We start from the raw sequence: 22,042 nt of genomic DNA, 5'->3' as shown, positions 1-22,042 counted from the left end.
CCTACTCTTTTTTTTTTTTAAGATTTTATTTATTTATTTGACAGAGAGAGAGAGACAGCGAGAGAGGGAACACAAGCAGAGGGAGTGGGAGAGGGAGAAGCAGGCTCCCCGCGGAGCAGGGAGCCCGATGTGGGGCTCGATCCCAGGACCCCGGGATCATGACCTGAGCCGAAAGCAGACGCTTAACCGACTGAGCCACCCAGGCGCCCCTATACATTTAACATTTGATGTATGATTTTTTTTTTTTTAAGATTTTATTTATTTACTTGACAGAGAAAGACACAGCGAGAGAGGGAACACAAGCAGGGGGAGTGGCAGAGGGAGAAGCAGGCTCCCTGCCGAGCAGGGAGCCCGATGCGGGGCTCAATCCCAGGACCCTGGGATCATGACCTGAGCCGAAGGCAGCCGCTTAACGACTGAGCCACCCAGGCGCCCCAACCGCCTACTCTTTTATTTCACTCCCGCACTGTTGTTTAACTCCCTCGTCTGCCTATCTGGCACGGCCCGTGGTCCCTAGGCTCCCCCCACCTTCACAAAGCTAGCAGCTCCAGGAGGGCGCAGCTCTGCTTGTAGGCACAGAGTCCTCAGGAAGGCTTTTCTCAGGTCACCGCACAACCCAGTCCTCTGACAGGAACAAAAGGGAGTGTCTTATCTGAACCTAGGGTGGGGGGAGCTTGGAGAGGCTCCCTCCAGCAAGGGAAGAAATTGTAACCATGGGCAAATGGCCTTGAGCCTCCCAAGAGAGGCCCGTCCCAGGCAGCAGTGACTAGCAGCTGGCCAGCGATGCCCGAGGAGCTGCCTCAGGTTTCCCGGGAGACCAAGGGAGTCCAGGCTCCCGGATGGTGCTTGTCACCAAGCAAAGCACCCCTGACCAGGCCACTTAGATGCTCTGGTTTCCTCATCTATAAAATGGGTATCAATTTCCCTGATCGATCCATTGCCTGTCCACCTCCGGCCCTGCTCTGAATCACAGGGGTCTACATTTCCCAGGATTCCTGGTTAAGTTCAGCCAATGGAGGTGCTTCTCCCTCTCACCCTCCACCCCCACTGCCCTGGGCTCCAGTAATACCACCTCCCCCTTGTGTTCCTCCAGCTCTGGGTCTAGTCTCAGGACTGCCTCCCTGTCCCTTTTTGGTTCCCCTGTTCCTCTATTACTCATTTAACCAAATTCTCTATGTCGAATTCCCTCTGCCTAAAATACCCAGAAATACCTAGATGCTGTTTTCCTGACAGATACACCTGTCTCACTTGCCTTTTAGGGGCATCTGAGAACAAAGGGAGAAGATGCACCTGGAAAGTGGAAAGCACCACACGAATCAAGGGTTATTTTATGGAAAAAGCCTCCTCTCTTCCATAAGGCACAGGCGCATTGTGAGAGTGGTGTTTAAACCCCTCCCGAACAAAACGATCCGATGTTGGAGAACTGCTTCAAAATAATCCAAAGGCAGGGGGATGGATGAAGCGTGCTTGGCCGTGTGCCAGGAACGACAGGCTCCGGTGACAAGCCTGTACCTGCGGGCTCTGTATGCTCTTCTTTCTACCTCTGGAAATGTTTGAAATTCTTCCATTATTAAAACAAAAACCAAGAGGCAAGAAAAAACTGGTCCTTGTCCTGTGGGTGGGGGTACTAACTAGCAGAACCTTCTTTGAAGGCAATTTGTCAGTTATTAAATTAAAACCATGCCCATCCGTGGACCCAGCGACTCCAACATCAAGAGAAGGGCAGACACGAATATAACACTGCACTTTACATGCACGTTATATATCATACGCTCATTAAGCGCACTGAGCTAGATACAGTTACTGTCTCCATTCTACAGAGGAGGTAAGTGAGGCACAGGATGTCAAAGTCAGATGTTGAAGTCCCAACCCCAATGCCTTGGAATGTGACTGAGTTTGGCAATTAAGGCCTTTAATGAGGTAAATTAAAAGGAGACCATTAGGGTGTGTCCTAATCCGATCTGACCGGTGTCCTGGTAAGGAGAACTTAGGATACAGAGAGACAGTGGGCCCCATGTGCCCGCAGAGGAACAAGTGCAGTTGGGCAGATGCCTACAAGCCAGGGAGGGAGGCCTCAGAGGAAACCAACCCTGCTAGCACTTTGGTCTTAGACTGGAAATCTCAGAACTGGAGAAAATGAATTTCCGTTATTTAAACCAGCCAGGCTATGATAACGCTTTGTTATGAAGGCGACAGCGAGCTAATGCGCTAGGTCACACAGCCAATCAGTGCCGGAACCAAGACGCAGGCCCAGGTCACTTGGCTCCGGGGTCCGCACCCTTAATAGGACCCTTAAATGGCAGCGACACTGTGAACTGTTTACAATGATTGTTATCTCCAAGAAGTGAGATTGGAGGGGGGTACAGGGAAAGGAGGAGCAAGATTCTCAATGTTTACCTTACATACTTTTATAATGTTGACGTTTTTAAAAATTCACATAGCGTATTTTAGAAAATTAAAAATAAAACCACATACATGCAAATGAGTAAATGCCACCCACCCAAATGTGGGAGAGAGGAGTATATCCAGGCCCAATTTGTCTTTTTACAAGTTTCACTATAGTCTCTCTCATGCTTCCTAAAAAGCCGGCAGAGAGAAGCCAGAAATGCCTCCACAGGCGGACAATTTGCAGTGAATTAAAAGAAAAGAGAAGGTAAAATACTCGAATGTTCAGACACCTTACAACCCTCAATAATGATGATAGTGATAGTAACTGCTGATATTTTCATATCACACATATGCTAGATACTGTCCACAATGCTTTATATGTATTATCTCATTAAATCCTCAAAATATCTTAAGATAGGGGCGCCTGGGTGGCTCAGTCGTTAAGCGTTTGCCTTCGGCTCAGGTCATGATCTCAGGGTCCTGGGATCGAGCCCCGCATCGGGCTCCGTGCTCCGCGGAGAGCCTGCTTCTCCCTCTCCCACCCCCTCTGCTTGTGTTCCCTCTCTCACTGTGACTGTCTCTGTCAAATAAATAAAATCTTTAAAAAAAAAAAAGTTAAAAAAAAAATCTTAAGATATAGATACTATTGTTGTTCCCATTTTCTATTTAAGGAAACTCAGGCTCAGAGAGGTTGAGCAACTTGCCAGGTTAGATGGCAGGGTCAGGATGTGAACCTAGGCCAGCCGGCTCCAGAGTGTGGCCCTGATGACCGTGCCCTTCCCGCCTGATTTCATCTCTCGATGGGCCACTCATGCCGAGGGAGGCCTGAGTCCGGGTAACAGGTGCAGGAGGAGGCAGGAAGTAGCCCTCAGCCAGACTAGCAATCTGAGACCCCAACTTCACTGGCTTGGCACAAATTAGGAAGCAGAATAAAAGCAAATGGTGACAAATCAACGGGGAAAGCTGGACCCTGCTACACCCTGGAGGGCGCGTGGGCCAGAGCCGCCTCATGAAGAACACCCCGGCCATTCCTGGGGGAAGAGAGATACCTGTCTTCTGCCTTAACATGACCCCTGGATGTAAACCCCAGGGACTCAGAAGGACATAGGTATGCGGATGTTCACAGAGTGCCGTCTGTGGTGGTGTGGAGCTGGGGGTGACCCGGGTGTCACACCGGGGACTGGAAACGTGAGGAGTGACAGGTAACACATCACGTTCAGCTGTCCAGCGGGCAGACACAACACACTGGAACTCACAGAGCGACCTGGTCAATCTCAAAACCTGTTGTTTGGGGAAAACCAGAAGAAACAGACTGAGATACGGAGCCCTAAACCACTTCTGGAAGCTCTTATTTAAATCTCAGTGTATATTTTGCAGGGATATGTACATAGCTCTAGACACACCACACACACCTCAAAGTGGGGGAAGGAAGGGAAGGACAGAGAATGAAGGAAAAAGTAAGAAAAACCTAGAGAAAGGAGGCAACGCATGCTGTTTCTGCCAACAGACAAGTGGTCTATGGGAGACCAACTCTACTTGTCTGGGTGGACAAACAGGCAGAAGGCAGAAACTAGACACAGATCACTCTACTCCTTCAAAAGAAAACCAGATTTCTGTGTTCTCAAATGCCAGCATCTGTTGGGCCTGACACAGCTTTTTAACTTAGTGAGCCTGGGTCAGGGACTGAGTTTGGAGGCCCTTTCCAGCTGTGGCAGGCATCTGGCTGTCTGCTCCGTACCCATTCCTTTTTCTCCTGGATAAGGGACCCCAACTGGTCATAGGCAATCAAGGTGTGGCATTCCCCAGGTACCTGATTGGCCTGGAGAGGGGGGTGACATGACCTAAGCGGGATCGATCGTAGACTAAAGGAAGTATTTTTTTTTTTTTTAAGATTTTATTTATTTATTTGAGAGAGAGAGAATGAGAGACAGAGTGCATGAGAGGGAGGAGGGTCAGAGGGAGAAGCAGACTCCCTGCCGAGCAGGGAGCCCGATGCGGGACTCGATCCCAGGACTCCAGGATCATGACCCGAGCCGAAGGCAGTCGCTTAACCAACTGAGCCACCCAGGCGCCCGACTAAAGGAAGTATTTATAACCCATGAGGGATGGGCTTTTTTTCCCCCCCTCTCTCCTAGAGGCAGAAGACAGGTATCTCTCTTCCCCCAGGAATGGCCGGGGTGTTCTTCAGGAGGCGGCTCTGGCCCACGCGCCCTCCAGGGTGTAGCAGAGGCCCTCAGCAAGGAGACCCCACGGGCTGCAGTGTATCATCGGTCAAGAAAGCAAGTGGCCCTGACTGTCACTGGCAGCCATCCTGGGACAAAAAGGCATACATCTATCTATATCTATATATCTAGATCTATATCTCTCCATACTAGGATGAAGCTAACTCTGAGAAGCTGAGTCCTTAATGACAGACATTTGAGCTGCTGATCCTACCCCACCTGACGGCCACCGCCTGATGGACATCTAAGACACGTTAAATTTCTTTGCCATTTGGCCAAATGATGTCAAAGTTTTGTTACTTGGGACTAAGAGCATCCTAACAGGGACCCACAAACTAGGCAGCCATTTTCTGACTGTTAACACGGAATCCTCTCTGCAAGAGGGAAAGGGGGGCTTCAGAGACACCCTGACATAAGGAGATTATTTACAGGTCTCAAGTTGCACGTCCCCTGCCCGCCCAGACCGCCCCACATGTGACGCCACAGAAACAGCCAGTTGCGCTGTCCTTTGTGCGCAAGGGCTCAGGAACCTCCCACCGCGGGTTACTTTGTTGCCCTCATCCATCACAAGAGCCGACTGCAGTAAGCATCCTATGTTCTGTTTCTCCTGATAACAGCAGGGGGTTAATCCCCAGCTGGCTGGAGATGTGGATGAGAGCGGACAAGAAAGCCCAGCCCGGGCTCTCCTGCAGTGGCTCTGTTCCTGAATCAAAGGTCGGACTTCTGGATCTGGGCTCCCCCAAGATCTGACGACAGCGGGGCTCTCTGAACTAGCACGTGGTCCGAGGCCCTCAGCAAGGAGACCCCACCGGCTGCAGTGTATCATCGGTCCATCAGGATCAAGGGAAAGGCCCGGGCAAAACAATTGGGAACTCAGAGGAACCTGAGCTCTGCAGTCAGCCTGTGCTGGGCGCCCATCACTACTCTGCCACGAGGCAGCCCTGTGACCACGGACCAGAGGTTTCACCAGCATTGCCCCATCTATAAAATACCCACAGAAGTAGCCATCTCACAGACCTGTCGTGCCGATCAAATGGACTGACACTTGGAAAGTGCTTAGCATGGAGCCTGGCACAGAGTAAAGGCTCAATAAATAGGAGCTGTTTTATTATCGTTATGATCTGATGGAAGATACTTACTTACTGAAGTATAAGCACATAAATGTACCTGTTCTGAATGCACAGGTAATGAATTTTGACACCTGTCTACACCTGTGTAATCCACACCCCAAACAAGACTTGGGGGCTGGCCAATGACACATATTAACGGAGTAAAATGTGTTCTGAGGGACTCATGGTGGCGTACGGGTGATTATCAAGCCATTTTCCCCCACGAACGACGAGGCTGGAGCCAGGACACCTTCCTTGCACACAAAGCCCCTTTCCAGACTTGTGCGGCCAAACACAGGAGAAGGACCAGCAAGTTCGGATCCGGGAGTTGCCCCAGCTCCTCTCCCTGGGCGCCGGGCTGCCACCCCCCTAAAAGCCTCACCCTAACCCCAGTCTCTCCTACGGCAGCCAGGTTCATTCAGAAATGCCAACGTGGCCAGGTCCCTCCCCTACCTGAACCCCTTCCGAGGCTGACCTCGGGAGAAATGGATAACCTCTCCACTCCTCTCTGACCAGAGCCACCCTCCACTCCCCCTTCCTCTGATTGGCAACTTGTTTGAAACAGAAATTTTTATAGAGGAAACTGAAGACTCATATATACTTGTAAGACACTGCGAGATGCCATATTCAGGCATACCTCACAGAGACTCTGGGTTCAGGTCCAAGCCCATAATACAGTGATTATTTCAAGAAAGTGAGTCAAATGAATTTCCCAGTGCACATAAAAGTCATGTTTAGACGGTATTGTACTCTTCTAAGTGTGCAAGAGCATTATGTCTAAAAAACCCCCAAAGTGCCTATCCTAATTTAAAAATAGTTTATTGCTAAAAAATGCTGGCCATCATGTCTGAGCTTTTAGCGAGGCGCAATCTTTTTCCTGGTGGAGGGTCTTGCCTCGATGTCGGTAGCTGCAGACTGATCGAGGTGGTGTTTGCTGAAGGCTGGGGGGCTGTGGTAATTTTTAAAAAAGACAACAATGAAGTTTGCCACATCGATTGACTCTTCCTTTCACGAATGATTACCGTTAGCATGTGATGCTGTTTCATGGCATTTTACCCCCAGGAGAAGTGCTTTAAAAAAGGTCAGTCCTCGGGCGCCTGGGTGGCTCAGTTGGTTAAGCGACTGCCTTCGGCTCAGGTCATGATCCTGGAGTCCCTGGATCGAGTCCCTCATCGGGCTCCCTGCTCAGCGGGGAGCCTGCTTCTCCCTCTGACCCTCCCCCCTCTCATGTGCTCGCTCTCTCTCATTCTCTCTCTCTCAAATAAATAAAATCTTTAAAAAAAATAAAGTCAATCCTCTCAAAGCCTGCTGCTGCTTCATCAACTAAGTCTATGTCATATTCTAAATTCTCTCGTCATTTCAACCATCTTCACAGCATCTTCACCTGGAGTAGATTCCATCTCAAGAAGCCGCTTTCTTTGCTCATTCATAAGCAGCAGCTCCTCATCCCTTCAGTCTGATCATGAGATCGCAGCAATTCAGTCCCATGCTCAGGCTCCACTTCCAATTCGAGTTCTCTTGCTGTTTCCACCACATCTGCAGTGACTTCTGCTACTGCAGTCCTGAACCCCTCAAAAACCAAGAGTCAGACGCTCATCTGACTGAGCCACCCAGGTGCCCCAACAAGATATATTTCTTAAATAATAAGACTTGAAAGTCACAATGACTCCTTGATTCATGGGCTGCAGAATGTATGTTGTGTCAGCAGGCACGAAAATATGAATCTCACTGTCCATCTCCATCAGAGCTCTTGCGTGACGAGGTGCATTGTCCGTGAGCAGTAATATTTTGAAAGGAATCTTTTCTTTCTGAGCAGTAGGTCTCAGCAGTGGGCTTAAAATATTCTGCAGACCATGTTGTAAACAGATGTGCTGTCATCCAGGCTGTGTTATTCCATTTATGTAGCATAATTCTTCAGGGCCTTGGGATCTTCAGAATGGTCCATGAGAACTGGCTTCAACCTAAAGTCACCAGTTGCCCCTACCAAGAGAGTCAGCCTGTCCTTCGAAGCTTGAAGGCCAGGCATTGACTTCTCCTCTCTAGCTATGGAAGTTCTAGATGGCATCTGTATAATGGTTACTGTATGCAGCCACTTGGGACTGACTTTTTTCTGCGGGTTCATCTACACTGATGCATGTTATCAATAGTTTGTTCCCTTTGGCTGCTGAGTAGGATATCACGGTATGGATGTACTAGAGTTGGTTTAACCATTCATCAGCTGAAGGACATCTAGGCTGTTTCCAGTTTCCAGCTGCCGTGAACAACTGTGTGCAGGTTTTTTGTGTGAACATTAGTCTATTTCTCTGGGATAGATAAATGCCCAAGAATGCAACGGCTGTGTCACAGAACAGCTGCATATCTATTTATTTATTTTTAAAGATTTTCTTTATTTATTTGACAGAGAGAGAGGGAGAGAGAGAAGAGCAGGGGGAGCAGCAGAGGGAGAGGGAGAAGCGGACACCCCGCTGAGCAGGGAGCCAGATGGGCTCGATCGCAGGACCCCGGGATCATGACCTGAGCTGAAGGCAGATGCTTAACCAACTGAACCCCCCAGGTGCCCCCCCATATTTAATTTTTAATAAATTGTCAATCTGCCCTGCGTCGGGCTCCCTGCTCAACGGGGATTCTGCTTCTCCCTCTCCCTCTGCTCGTGCGCTCTCGCTCTCCTTCTCTCTCACTCGCTCTCCCTCTCAAAAAAAAAAAAAAAAAATCACCAATCTGGGTTGGCAAGTGGCTGTACCATTTGATATTCCCACCAGCAGAGTACGAGAGATCCAGTTTCTCAACATCCTTTTCACTGGCAACTTTGGTTCATTCATTCAACCCAGACTGACCGAGCAGCTCCCGTGTGCCAGGTACTATCCTAGATACTATTCTGGGTTTACAGTAACGAACAAGACGCGTACTTTGTATCACGTAATCCGTATCACCACAGGATCGTACATGCTAAACGGTGTAGGCAGGCAACACACAAGTCAACAAATTGATTATGGTAAGTGCTGCGGAGAAAATCAACAGTGATGCAATAAGGAGAGTATGTGCAGGTGTTAGCAGGGCGGGTGGGCAGTCAGTCACCCACACGGCCTGGGTTTGAGTCCTACTCTGCCACTTCCTAGCTGTATGGCTCGGTAAGTGAGCTGCTTATCTGTGCCTCAGTGTCCTCATCTATAAAACCGGCAGTATCTACCTCCTAGGGCTGTTGGGAGCATTAAAGGAGTCAACAATACCCAGAACACACTTCAGAGCAAGGACCAGGCCTGGATGGGGAGCCCATCTGTTTCAGAGTCTCTGTAAGAGTCTCTCAGCTACGTGGGTGGCACAGCTAAGGAGCCACAGTTGCAAGCCTTGTGGATTTCCTAAGGCGCAAGGCACCCAAGTGCTCTGGAGGGAGGCTGCCCTCCCCCTGGGGTCTGAACCCTCCTCTGGGAACAGGCAGCCACGGGCACAGCAGAGCAAGGGACAGCAAGGGCCTCCACTTACCGAGCCACCGGCAGAGGCCCCTCCAGCAGAGTGGCTGCTCGGGGTACCCGGGTCTCTCCGCACCCCAGGAATCTGACATCATTCCCAGGCTGGAGGGGGTGCTGGCAGAGGGCCTCCCCAAGGAACTGGCCCACAAAAAGAGCTATTTCCTGTGCTGGGGCCCAAGAAGACAAAGGTAATTTGGAAACTCCCCTCCCTGTCCTGTCCTGCCCCTCTCCCGGGCCTGGCCCAGAAGAGGGAACCGAGAGAACATCCTGGTTGGCATCTTATAAAAGAAACAGGGACCCGGGGAGGGAGGGTGCTGTTGGCAGCTCCGGGTCTGGGGGGAAACAAGGTAATCTTCGTGGGGAGCGCACTCGGGCCCTTCTCGAAGAGGAAGCAAGGCCCAGAGACTTTCCGAGGCAGAGGCGGGGCTGCTGGGACCTGGGCTGCAGGCCTCCCCGTGGCCTGGCCTGGGCTGGCAAGCCGCTGCTTTCCCCGGGAGCCGTGAGTCTGGAACCTCTCCTTAGATAAAGCTCCTTTTACCCCCGCACACTGAGTGGCCGGAGGACAGCGCGCTTCAAGGTGCTGCGTGTGGGGGGAGGGCTGGAGCAGCTGCCCGTGACCCTGGCTTGCAGCAGGTGGTACAAACTGTCCTAGGGGAAGGAATCAGGACACCGAGCCTTGAGAGTACACGCAGGAGTTAAAAAACCAAACCGAACCGAACAGTGTCACTGCTCTCCTTAAAACCCTTCCGTGGTTCCCAGGGGCCGCAGGAAGAAAGTCCAAATCTCTTATCACCAGGCCTAGTATGACAGGCCTGCTGACCCGGCCCCCGCACCCCCAATCAGGGCCCATACCAGGTTCCTCCAACACGCTTCAGCCGCGCACCATCTCGGGGCCTCTGTACAAGCTATTCTCTCTGCCCAAAACACCTCTCGCCTGGGGGAGTTCCTCTTTATCCTTCAAGCCCAGGCTAGCGGGGCACTTCTTCAGGAAAAGTCTTCTCAGACCCTCCCAGAACCCCCCCCAATCTCCCGCCCTGCTGCTCTCTCAAGGTACCCTGGCTTTTCCTTAAGAGTTTAATGGCCAGTTAAATTATGTGGTTATTTGAGTGATGATCTGATATCTATCTCCCCCACCAGCTGGTGAGTGCCGTGAAGTCAGAATAATGGTAATGATATTACTACTTTTAACAACAGCTCACATTTATTAACACCTATGGTGTTTCACAGCATTATCTCATTGACTCCATACGACAGCTCTGTGGGGTCAATACTGTCCGTATCCCATTTTACAGATGGGGAAGCCATGTCAGTCCTGCCAGGGGACAATGGTTTGGGGGCACCTGATGCCCAGGTGACATTTCCGATCATTCCTTCCCCCAACACCCGTGGCAGGGAGGAGGGAAGATGCTCACTGGGGACAGAAGCTCAGGCCCATAAAACACACTTTTGTCACACTCTGGAATGACAGCCTCTGATTCCAAGGTCCCCTTCAAGTTCGAGTCCCTCCCCAATCAGAGAAGACATTAATTTCACACATTTTTACTGTGCAACTACAGTGTGTTGGATGAGGTGGCCTGAGCACTAGAGACAGAGCGACAAACAGGACACACGGGGCCACACGTTCACACAGCTCATTTCTGCTGGAGAGGTGGACGCAAGGCCGGGTTTCGGAGCAAGATCAGTCAGTGGTTGCCTGGGGTGGGGGGGTGGGGGGTAGGGAGAGCAGGAGGAACAAACAGGTGGAGCATGAAACTATTCTGTACTGTACTGTGATGGTGGGTCCGCAAAAACCCACAGAACGGAGAATGCGAAGAGTGAACCCTAATGCAAATGAGGCCCTTTAGCTAATGATAATGAACATCAGTTCATCAGTTGTGACAAATGCACCACACTAACAGGAGATGTAAAGACCAGGGGAAATCGTGCAGTGGGGACAAGTCACTGTGATCAATTTCCTATAAACCTGAAAACTGCTCTTCAAAAACAAAAACCCCCAAAAGACCCCCCAAAGCCCTCTCTTGAACCCACTCCCATCAGCCACTTGTCCATCACGTCGCCTGTCCTCACTTGGCCTCAGGGTCTCTGTGCTCCCTGGGTCTCCCCCTCCCTTGGCCCCCCATTCCCACCTGTTCTGTGGATTCTTCATCATGACTCTGGACAGCTTTTCTCTTCTCTATCAACACTCCTCCCTTGGTGATCTCGTCTAGTCTCCTGGCCTTAAATACGATCTCTTTGCTGAGGACTCCTACATTTCCTTCTGCAGCCTAGACCTCTCCCCCCAACTCCAGACTTGAACATCCAGCTGCCTCCTAGCTGGCTAGCACAGCTGCCTAAAAGGCGTCTTATGTTTAACAGACCCAAAGGTGTATTCTCGATTCTTCACACCACCTTCACCTTCTCCTTGCAAACCTCCACTCAGGTGGTCCTCGACTCAACGTCTTCCCTATTCACCTGGTATTGAGGCTAAAGCCTTAGTGCCATCCTTCCCAGGTACCCCCTCACCCCACCCCGCCAACCCAGTCCATGTGGCCCCACCTTGAAAATATTAGGATCTGCTTACTTCCCCGCAGTGTCTCTTGCCTGGACCATGGACTTGGCAGGAGCTTCCGCCCTAGTTTCCTAGCTCCCACCCCTGCTCCCACACACAGCCAGAGGGACTCTGTTAACATGACTCAGAGCACGTCCGTCTTATGCTCAGAACCTTCCCACTATACATTTAGGAGAAAGCCTCAGTCCCTATAAGGCTTCCCAAGGAATTCTCTCTGACCTCATCTCCTCCCATGTTGTCTTTTATTTTAGCCATTGAGATGGGTGTGTAATGGTATCTCCCCGTGGTTATCATTTGCATTTCCATGATGATGATTAAGAACGGTGAGGTATGCACTTTAAATAATAATTATAAATCAGTACCATTAACAAAGCATTTATTATGTGCCAGGCACCATGCTAAGTGCTTTTATACTGCGTGATCCCTTTCCAAACCTTTTGGGCCAGATGTAGTTTAGAATTCTGGATAATTTGGATTTTAGACGGGCAAAAGAGCTTGTACCCTGGCAGGGTATGGGGAAGCATCCATCACACGGATATTTCTGCAGCAATGATAATCGGTCAGTTTGGATCATGTTCCAACCTGGGATGGTGGATCTGTATGAAATCCCTAACTCTCCACAACCATGTTAGGAGGTAGGTAGTATTACCACCTCCAGTTTATAGACAGGGAAGTTGAGGCACAGGGAGGTTAACTGCTTTGGCCATAGTCCTGCAGGTAGAACTGGAAGGCTGGAGTCCCAACGCAGGCCATTTTTACTACAGTCTTCCACCCCAGTTCTTAGGGTAGCTGACAGGAAATGAATCAATGCTTGTATGAGTGAATGAAGAAATGAATGAATGGGATTAAAAGCTGGGAAAGTCGGGAGGACCCCGGCTCTCCAGCTAATCATTGCTCATGGCAGGAAAGTCAAAGGCACTGAGCCAATTTTGTGTGTTTAACCTAATCAATGTATTTTGAATCCAAGATCTGCCCAGATATAAGGCAAGATCCCCCCCCCCCCCAAAAATAGATCCTCAGGAATAAGAATTGTCTTTCAGAGTTTTTGTATTACCTTATTTCAAACACAGCACTATTTGGCAGAGACACATTAGCTCCTAAAGGCTTAAATGATACTGGTTTCCACAACGATAAATAGGAGGCCTACGTTATAAGACTTAGAAAATATTCCCAAGGGCATGCCCTGGTCATTCCACGTGCTGTAAGTCACTTAAACAGGCCTTTTAAAGATTCTTTTACAAAGGAACTGGGACAAATAACTGTTAAGCAACATTCATTTATTTTAAACAAACTACTTGATGCAAAGTCTTACGAGGCACTAAACTAGAATTTGGGAAACTGAAAAAAGTGTGTGAGGTAATACTGAAACCTGTGTTGAAGCAGAGTGCCACTGGGGGGCATGAAATTTCATTTTCCTCAATTTTTTATTCATATTGGAATGATTAGTCTGATTGACTCAAAAACAAGTGCTTATAGTAACCACTCTTATGTGTTCACATTCATTCGTTTATCCATTTTCAGTAACTGTCCTTAAAAAAAAAAAAATCAGGATTTTTTCCCCTAGAGATTTTATTTTTTTAAGCAATCTCTACACCCAACATGGAACTTGAACCCACAACCCGAGATCAAAAGTCGCACGCTCTATGGACTCAGCCAGCCAAGCACCCCTAGGGTTTTGTTTGTTGTTTTAATTTTTTAAATGTAACAAAGTAAGTTAGTGTGGTTGGCTATAGTTTAGAGATCACCAATACACAACTAAAAGGGGGAATTAAAAAAACCCAAATGTCTGATATGTGACTGGGTTCCTGAGGCTTGGGATATCGTTTCCAGTGAAAGCATAATACGTAAGTTCAAGAAGTGCCGTATCACGCTTTCAGATGGACATGGAAATGATGGACTTTGGAAATATGTATAAGTGGCCAGAAAAATGACTCTCGTGAAAAGGATGCCTATGAAGAGTAGAACACTGTTTTCTGATATGTGAGAAGATGTAAGCAACATTTACATTTCACCATTTTTTATATCATAATGATTCTAAATGTGTCACAAAATTAATAAACTTAAACATAAACAGACAGCTGATAAAGTCATCTATAGTCCCTATACAGTTCAAGTAGGCCCCAAAACTTTTTAAAAAATCTCTTTGAAAAGGTGGGGAAACACCTTGTTTTAGGACACACACTGGGAAGGAACAAATTAGTTAGCAAATGTGATCGTCTGGGAGGATTCTGGGTCCTTTGATTTCTTCTTCTTCTTTTCTTTTTTTAACCAACACACAAGTATTTGATGATCAGAGATGCAAACAATACAGCTTTTTAAATGTGAAGCTCATCCAAGAACCCGATAAAGTAGTAGTCCTCACCCTTGGCCGCACCCTGGAAACATCTGGGGAGCTTTAAAAGAGAAAACATCCCACGCCTGGTCCCACCCTCGGTGATGCTAATGAACTGGTCTGGGGTGGGGCCCAGGCCTTGGGAGTTTCTTAGTGACTCTAATATGCTGCGAGGAGGAGAAGCATGGAAGCAAAATTTTTCCAATTTTTTTGGCAGAATGTGTTACTAAGTGTCTTTTAGAAAATAAAAAGGTCCCAGAGCCAAAGAAGCAGGATTCTTTCCTGCAAGATTTCTGAGCCTGTAAAATGCAAATGTGGACCATGACTTCTACGGGAAGAAGCCACAGTGCAAGGGGGACACCTGTGTGAGTCCGTGTCTGTCTGTCTGCTCAACATTCCTTCTTTCGAGCAGCCTTGCCATTAGCAAGCCCTGTCCACTCCACCTCCTAACCCGCCCCCATCCTCCCTCTCCTCGCCCTACCGTGGTCCTGTTTTCCACGGTCTCCTGTCTGAAGCAGCCGCTGCCCCTACAATTCATTAGCCACAAAAGTGAGCTAGTGAAGGTGCCTGGGGCACAGAGTTTGAAAAAGCTTTTGCTTCCAACTGACACCGCCCACAGTGTCCCTAGGTGCCACACTAGGACTGTGGACAGGGCCTGCCTTAAAGTGAAGGCAGCCAGGGCTATGGCAGAATGAACCTGGGTCCTCAATGCCACTGTGCAGCTGCCAAGTCATGGGCCCAGAAGGTGGCCCAAAGAACCCCTGGACTTGGGAGTTGGGGAGCCCACCCATTCCCTGACAGCCTACACTAACACAAATGGGGTTTCCTGTTATTTGTAGCCAAAAGCATCCGCGCCCTACTCTCTCTGTGAAAGTACCCTATTTACTGGTCATCCTCATTTTCCCGGGGAAAATCACTGTATTTCTTTTTCTCGCCGCCTCTACAACAGCAGAGACATTTGTCTGTCCTGTTCACGGCTCTGTCCCTAGTACCTGAAACACCGCCTGCCAAAGAGCAGGGACTCACTATTTGCTGAGACAATGACTGAGCTCAGTTCTGGCAACAGCTCCTCAAGGTAGGTGTTCCAAATACCCAACTCCTCCCAACGTCTCCCCGTTGTCACCCTGCAGTTCCACTGGCCTTCCAGCTCCTTCACAGAGCCGAGCTCTTCCCAGTCCAGAACTCCGCGGATGCTGTTCCCTCTACCGGGAACGCTCCCTCACATTCCACTAAGGTCCTCTCCTCCCTCTGGCCTCCTCTCAAGTGTCAGTCCTTACCACAGACATCTCCTGACCCCTCCAAACACATGAGGCCTCCCTGGAAAATGCCCTCACGGTCCCTCCATTGGGGCACTTAGCGCAGATGCAATCACACAGCTGTTACTCAGATTCTGGTTTCCTCCCCTGAACTGAGTTCCAGGAAGGTGGGGACCCCTTGTATTTCCAAAGCCCTAGAGGGCCTGTCACACAGAAGGTGCTTAATAAATTGCACAACTGACTGTTGTGGCCAGGACACTTACTGCTCACTGAAAACTTTCCAGCCCCCATGCGACAGGTTCTGGGTATGAGCAGAACTGAACTGTGTCACTCTGGGCCTTGGTATCTAAGTGCTATGTGACTCTCTTGTTCCCTCTCCTGCCGATGACCCTGGAAGCTACGTGTTCTAGTCGCGGGGCTTCAAGACGGGAGCCCCCATCGACCTGCGTCTCTGAGGTACAATGTAAAGCACCCCCCACCTGACCTGCCTGGTGTCACGAGTAAGGAAATGACACCTGTGGGGTCCAACTTCTAGGATTTCGGGGTCAACCTGTTACCGCAGCAGAATCTTGCCTATCACTGGCATTCCTGTGAATGGAGGCAGGCAGCTTGATGCAGAGATCATTGTGACCACAGATAGGAGGTGAGGAGCAAGGTGGTGTGGTGTGGCCTCTGGCCGCCAGAAATGAACCTCAGTGAAGGGAAGAGAGAATAAGGGGATGGAACAACTCGTCCCTGGGGAATCGCCACTTTGAATTCCTGACGTGAGGGATGAGAGGACCCAGAGCCCTCCCCCTGCTCTCCCCAAACAGAGCCTGCCTGGGGGCCCTCATCAAACACAGATCCTTAGGGATCCTGGCCAGGTCTCAGCCCCTGGGGATGGGAGGAGGCTGCTCAGAAGCCAGAAACGGCCTGGAAAACCCGATTAGCTAGAGGAAGCTGAAGCAGCAAGGCTGCACGAAAGGGCCTGGGCTAATTCGGGCTGACAACCTTCCCGCGGAATCACCCACTGGGGCTCTGCCCTCTCAGCTCCATCCCAGAGAAAAAAAATCACGCTGTCAGGTCTAATTTGGGATTCGGCTGATGGGCTGAGCAGAGCATCCATGCGTTCTGGTCACAGAGGTCAAGGGCAGCCCACACGCTAGCGGCCAGTGCTGAAATGCCCCGGGACTAGTGAGTTGGAAAAGGACTGGAAAGCCAACTGCAGTGGGTTTCCAACACACACTAGAGCCGCTCTGCTCTGCTCCCACGAGATTTCTGGCCCAGGCCTTGGCTGTACAAGCCCGTTCCCAGAGCACAGCGCTGCTACATCCAGCTTGGGGCTAGATGCAAAGTAAATAGTCATATTTGGTAAATAAATCATCGTAACGGCACCAGCGAGTGCTTATTATCTTATAGGCCGGAGACTAAGCTGCCTAACCTCTGACACACAGTAAGGCTAATGCATGTAAGCCTTGATCACCCACCACGTCCACCACCTTGTCTATTATGTAACTACCTGGCACCAGGCACTACTCTAAGTATCTGAGCTCCACAATCACTTTTCAATTATCAAGGGCTAGGAGGCCCCTGGGTTGCACTCCCTACCCGGGGCTTAGCTGGGCTCTGGAGCCTGTGCTCTTGGTTACCACGTCAAACCATTTTTGATATCGCCATTTTGATTTCAAGAAGCCTGCCCTGAAATCCCAAGGCAGGGTTTGGTGTCCCTTCTGAGTTTCTGCAGCCCTGTGGCTTCCCGTGTTAGAACTCTCATCACTCCAGGCTGTTTACCTACAGAGCTCTCCCCAAATACTCTCTCTCAGGAGGGCATCCCTGTAAGCCTCGGGCCCAGCACTGGACTGGGAAATGGGAAATGCCCCATGTCTGTGAGACGGATGGATGGCGACCCAAGTCCCAACCCCTCATTTTACAGAGGAAGGGGGATGGAGATTCAGAGAGAAGAGCCGTAAGGGGTAGTTTCACTGAAGAAAGGGGACATGGAGAAGGAGAAACTGCTCCTTGATGAGTCTCTTCCTCCTCTAAGGCCCAAAGCTGCTTCCAGGAGCCCCTTCTGACCTCCGGGCTAGCGAGGTGAGGTATCTCCTCTGGCGGCCCACCACCCCCTGGGCTTCCCCCCATCCAGCCCTGACCGCTCTGGACAGTCACTGCCACTAAGCGCCTGCCTCCCTCCCTGGATGAGGAGCCCCACAAGTGCAGGGTCCACCCGGCCATGAGCTGGTCCCCACACCACCACACTACAGGGCTGGACACAGAGGAAGCTCATGGTTAAGTGTGTGTTGAATCGGCCAGCAGAACCCCAAGAAAGGAAACAAGGCCAGAGCCTCTTTCTAGGAAGAGGAATTAAAATCACAGATACAATTTGGAAAGGGGAGGCCAGGAGGTCTTCTCAGCCATCGATCTGCAAGCCAGGAAGAAGACGCGGGGTTCGTGCTGCTCACCAGGACTGGACCAGACCCAGGGAGAGGTAGTTAACGCAGCACGGATGTGGTTCACAAGAAAGCTTTGTAATGACTGAAACCTCCCCAAAGCAAAATATGCGGCCCTGTTTCTCCCTGGCTGGAAGGATTTAAACCGAGGTCACAGAGCCAGCAGTCTGGGACCCCAGACAAAGCGCAGTGCCAAGAGCGAAGGCTCTGGCGACAGACTGCAAATGTCCCCGTCCCTGGCTCCTCTACTTGGTAAGTGGCTTCACCACTCTGTGCCTCAGTTTCCAAGTCATTACTGTGGGGGAGATCACAGCAGCGACTTCACAGGGTGAGTGCGGTGGCGGGGGGGCGCAGAATGAGATCATGCACGTAAAGTGCTCAGGGAAGGGCTGGGCACAAAGTCAGGACCCATTAATGTTAATGATTATTGTTTTTCTTCCCCTATGGAGCCAGACACTGTTGGCTAGCTAACCCAACTGACATTCTTAAGTCCCTCTTCCCCTGGTTTCTGCCCCAAGAGAAGCTGGAAAGCTAAATGAAATTTCCCACCTTCCTTGGAGCTATGGGAAGCCACATGACACATTTCTAGCCAGTGAGATGTAAGTGGAATCTTCTGGGGGGATTTTGGCGGGGGTTGGGGGGTGGGAATGCTCAAGCAGTTCACGACGGGAAAACACGTGCTGCTTGGGGACCTTCCCCTCCTTGTCGTGGCTAGAGCCACAGCAGCAACCTTGCGACCTCGAGGGGAAGGCTGAGAGAATCCAAGAAGCTCCAGACCAGACACCACTCAGCCTCTGAACTAACCTCCCAGCCAAGTACCTCTGGGTTTGTTGTTACAGGAGAGAAATCAATCCTCATTTGTTTAAACCGCTGTGAGCTGGGTTTTCTGTTCTTGCAGCTAAAAGCATTCCTGGCCGATGCACCCACCATAACACAAATGGCTCGGGGCACAAGTCCACGCTAACAGGTCGCCAATCTCCGTGCAGGTCCCTGGGTGAGAACCCCTGACCTAGAGGAGAAAGTGTGGGAGACTGGGCCTGAACAGCGCTTATGATGCCTCAGTCACCGTATTCTGCTCTTCCTTTTCAGCTGCATCTAGTCCCATCTGTGCAATTATTCACTTAACATTTTATTTAAACCACTTCATTTTCATTTTTAAAATTTTATTTTTAAGTAATCTCTGCACCCAGCGTGGGGCTCGACCTCACGACCCCAAGACCAAGAGTCACACAACTCCACCGACTGAGCCAGCCAGGTGGCCCAGTAAACCAATTCATTTTTAAACTTAAATATATATGTATACACATATTTATGTACACGTGTATATGTATATGTAAATATATATGTATATTTAAAAAGGAAACCACAGTACTACCAAAATGAAAAGTTGGCATCTTTTGCTGCAAAAGTAACTTAATAACTAATAATAACAAATACAATGTAAACAAAATATGTTCCTCCACAAATCACTGAAAATTATCTGATGTAACATAATTTGGGTTCACTGGACTGGTAAGAATTCTTCATTTTTGCCTTCTACTGGGGAAAAATATATCAGAAGATCTGGCAATGCTCGGCATTTTCACAGGGGAACTGAGGGCGAGAGCTAAGTAGGGGCGGCCCCTCGGAGAGGGGACACATTGTCCTATTTGCCAGGATTCCCGAAACCCTGTTCTGAAGTGAGATAATTGGTTTAGCTCTCCCGCAGGCCGGTGGAAGAATTAGGTTGGGCACCCACCTTACTGCTTCCATTCGGGGCCTCCTCAGAGAGGCCTTCCCGGATTACCTTGCCTAAAATTGCCCGTTTCTCCCAGGCAGCCCCCTTCCTGCTTTACTCATCGCTGTAGTTCTTCTCCCCACCCGACTTCTCCTACGTTCACCTGTTTGTCTGTTATCTTATTCTCCAGGAGAATGTCGGTTCTCGTAGAGAAAGGATTCTGTTTTGTTCATTCCTGAAGCCCCAGCGCCTAGAACATCACAGAAGGGGTTTAAATGCATATTTACTGTTATGGTCGGGAAGCATAAGGGAAGACCGAGGAACCATTATAGCCTGGAGGAGATGAAGTAGAGGCAGGACAGCCACAAAGTGTGGCATCCTGAGTAGGATCCTGGGGTAGAAGAGGGTCATTGGTGGAAAAAAAGCAAAACATGACTAAACCCTGTGATTTAGTTCATCCTACTGGACCAGTGCTCATTTCCTGGTTCTGGTAATCGTGACAAGGTACATTAAGATGGTAACGTGAGGGGACACTGTGTGAAGGGTCGACATGTGAATTTTCCATATGTTTTCTGTAACTTTTTTGAAATCTAAAATTCCTTCAAAATAAAGTTGGGTTTTTTTTTTTTTTTTTTAAAGATTTTATGTACTATTTGTGAGGCAAAAGGGAGAAGCAGGCTCCCAGCTGAGCAAGGAGCCCAATGCGGGGCTCGATCCCCAGGACCCTGAGATCATGACCCGAGCCAAAGGCAGACGCTTAACCGATTGAGCCACCCAGCCTCCCCCAAAATAAAAAAGTTAAGAAGGAATTGTGCTAAGAAGCATTCTTTGATGGAAATTTGGCCCCTTGAGACTGTCCCACAAACACACTCTGGGTACGTGGGCAGAGCCTTAGGCCAGGAGGAAGGAATGTGAGGAGATCCAACAAACAGCCAAGAGAGAAGTGGCTGTCTGGATTCGCTCAGTTCCCAAAGCTTGACTCCCTGGTCCCTGCAACTCGGCCAACAGCACTACCTGCGTGCAGAGTCTGGATGCCAGAATCTTCTGGTCTCCACTTTCTATACTGTTAGGGTCATTTGGTGCTCAAGGATCAGATGATGCCCCCACTCCCACTGCTCCCGAGCACCCTGACTGCATCCTGCCAACAAAGGTCGGTGTCCTCATTTACGAACACCCCACTAGCAACTGGAACGTCACTGCTTAGTCTATGCCAAAGAAACAAAAGAGGATGTTCACTAGCAAAAACCCCTGAGACCTAATTATAATATATTCAAAATCTTTCTATCACAGGTATTTACTATATGTACATATTTTAATTATGTATAAGTACCTATACTGTATACTTAGCCTGAAGGGAAACAGCACATCCACACGAGGGGGGGGATGGTGAGGGGATCATTCTGTATCTTGATTGGGGTGGCAGATACACAACTGAATGCATTTGCTTCAACTCAAAGAACTGGACATCCAAAGAGTGGATTTTATTCTGTGTAAATTTTAAAAAGTAAATGGAGTTAAAATTGAAATTAAAATTTAATTAAAAAAAAAATGTTGGATACACCGACAGATGCTATGAACCAAGATCTCCAAGCTCCACCGTTGCTGGGGACAGTGGGAAACGTGCTGCAGAGACTCCCACACAGAGCATGGCCTCTTTTCTCTTCATACTGCAAAGCACGTAAGTGTGTCTCTGCATAAGGAGGACCATTCGTGTGCGGGAAGAGGTCTGGCAGGACAACCCCCGACTGCTGACGCAATTACCTCCGAGGGAGGACGTCAGGCTTGCGGGTGACGTGTAGGACAGTGAAGGAGACTTCCATTTTCCCTTCGACACTTTTTCAAGTAGTTTTTAAAAATAACAGAGGCCTACGTGTCCTAGTCGCACAATTTAAGCAAACAAAGAGCCACACCGTACTCACCCTCTGTATGTTCTGGACACTAGTGCTCCTTGAGGGTCCCAGGAGAGCCGAGGTCAGAGACTGTGCATCTACAGAGAAGTACAGTACGAGGTTATGTCTTTGGCCAACCTGAGCCTTCCTGCTCCAGTTTCTGTCAGTCACAAATTCACTCCCTCAACGAGTACTTATTGAATACCTGCTCTGTGCTAGGGACCAAAGGTACGCCGGTGACCAAGACAAAGTCGCTGTCCTCAGAGAGCAGACGTTCCAGGAGGAGAGGAAGACAATAAATAATGCGGGGTCAGGGAGTGGTGAGTGTCTTGAAGGAAACTAAGCACGGTGAGCAGAGGGATGGGCCTGCTGCTTCCCAGACTGGTCAGAGAAGGCCTGAGGAGAGGACAGACACCTCAATGCAGGAGGACCACAGACCATGTGACTGTCTGGGCAAGAGCCTTCCAGGCCCCGGGAATGAATGGCCAGTGCAAAGGACCTGAGGCATAGTACGTGTGTGGAGCATTTTAGGAGCCAGCAGGAGGCCTGTGTGCCCAGCGCAGGGTGAGTGAGGGGACGAGTGGAGGGAGGTGACAGGGGCAGATGGAAGGCCATTATGAGGATATTTCCTTCAGACAACTCTGAGCAGAGGAGTGGCAGAGAAAGAGCACTTGTCCTGACTTGTAAC

The 22,042-nt window shown here is 49.6% G+C and overlaps 1 protein-coding gene across 1 annotated transcript in view; it reads right to left on the bottom strand.

The window, feature by feature from the left end:
- Positions 1-22,042, bottom strand: part of SIPA1L3 (signal induced proliferation associated 1 like 3) — a 211,652-nt gene that overhangs the window by 100,274 nt on the left and 89,336 nt on the right. Inside the window, exon 2 of the mRNA XM_081807589.1 lies at positions 21,385-21,452. The gene's annotated coding sequence lies outside the window, so the exon portion shown is untranslated. The remainder of the gene's footprint in view (positions 1-21,384; positions 21,453-22,042) is intronic.

The sequence above is a fragment of the Leptonychotes weddellii genome, chromosome 16, assembly GCF_054177405.1.
Source record: "Leptonychotes weddellii isolate Sample4059 chromosome 16, ASM5417740v2, whole genome shotgun sequence".
In the NCBI taxonomy this organism is placed as follows: domain Eukaryota; kingdom Metazoa; phylum Chordata; class Mammalia; order Carnivora; family Phocidae; genus Leptonychotes; species Leptonychotes weddellii.
The sequence above is the reverse complement of the archived record's forward strand: the minus strand, read 5'-3'. Positions and strand labels throughout refer to the sequence as shown.